Here is an 810-nt window from a genome sequence, read left to right on the forward strand (position 1 = left end):
GGCGGCGCTGCAGAGCCAAACTCATCTCCGTCACCCTCTTCCACACAGCGGCTTTATGAGCTCCTGTGATCCCGCTCTTCAGACTGACAAAAAGCACATCCTTATTTTGCGCCACCTCGGATGTCAGGATGTCGATCTCCATCTCTATCTTTTTTGCCAGTAACTCTTCTCTCCATGTTTGACCTTAGTGGGCGGGGCCTCCCCACGGTTTCCTCTACAATGCAGGAAAACTTTGAGCCTGACTCCTGTGAACTGATATCATGTCTCTCTGATGTAGTTTAGACGTGTTTGTGCTCAGTGGGAAACAGAGCAGCATCAACAGAGGATGAATATCACACTGTAATGTGTCAGGAAAGACTTTCCATCATCAGTCTGACATTCTTACCTTGGATCGACCGACTGGAGTTTATCTTTGAAGTCTAAAGGTAAAATCATACTGTTGTCACTCTTCATGGACACACAGCTGGGTTCAGGCTCAGAACCAGGTCCAGGAGAGTCTGGTCTCTGATGGATCCTGATGAAAAAGAAACACAATAATGAATTAACAGTCACATATTCAGTTGAAGCAACATATAATAAAGTATTAATACTGAGACAAACTTACTTTTTATCAGATAAATGTCTTTGTTTAAAATCAGTAACAATCTCCTTCGACCGGTCGCTCTTGAAGGACACACAGCTGGGATCAGGAGATTTAGGTCTCTGATGGATCCTGATACAAAAACATCAATGATACATGTGAATATTGGACAAAATACTGATGTAAAATACGTTAAAGTTTTAACATACACTGAGTGCACACTTTATTAG

This window comes from Seriola lalandi, unplaced genomic scaffold, assembly GCF_002814215.2.
Source record: "Seriola lalandi dorsalis isolate HSWRI2012SDOR001 ecotype SW California unplaced genomic scaffold, Sedor1 jcf7180002054963, whole genome shotgun sequence".
NCBI classification, from domain to species: domain Eukaryota; kingdom Metazoa; phylum Chordata; class Actinopteri; order Carangiformes; family Carangidae; genus Seriola; species Seriola lalandi.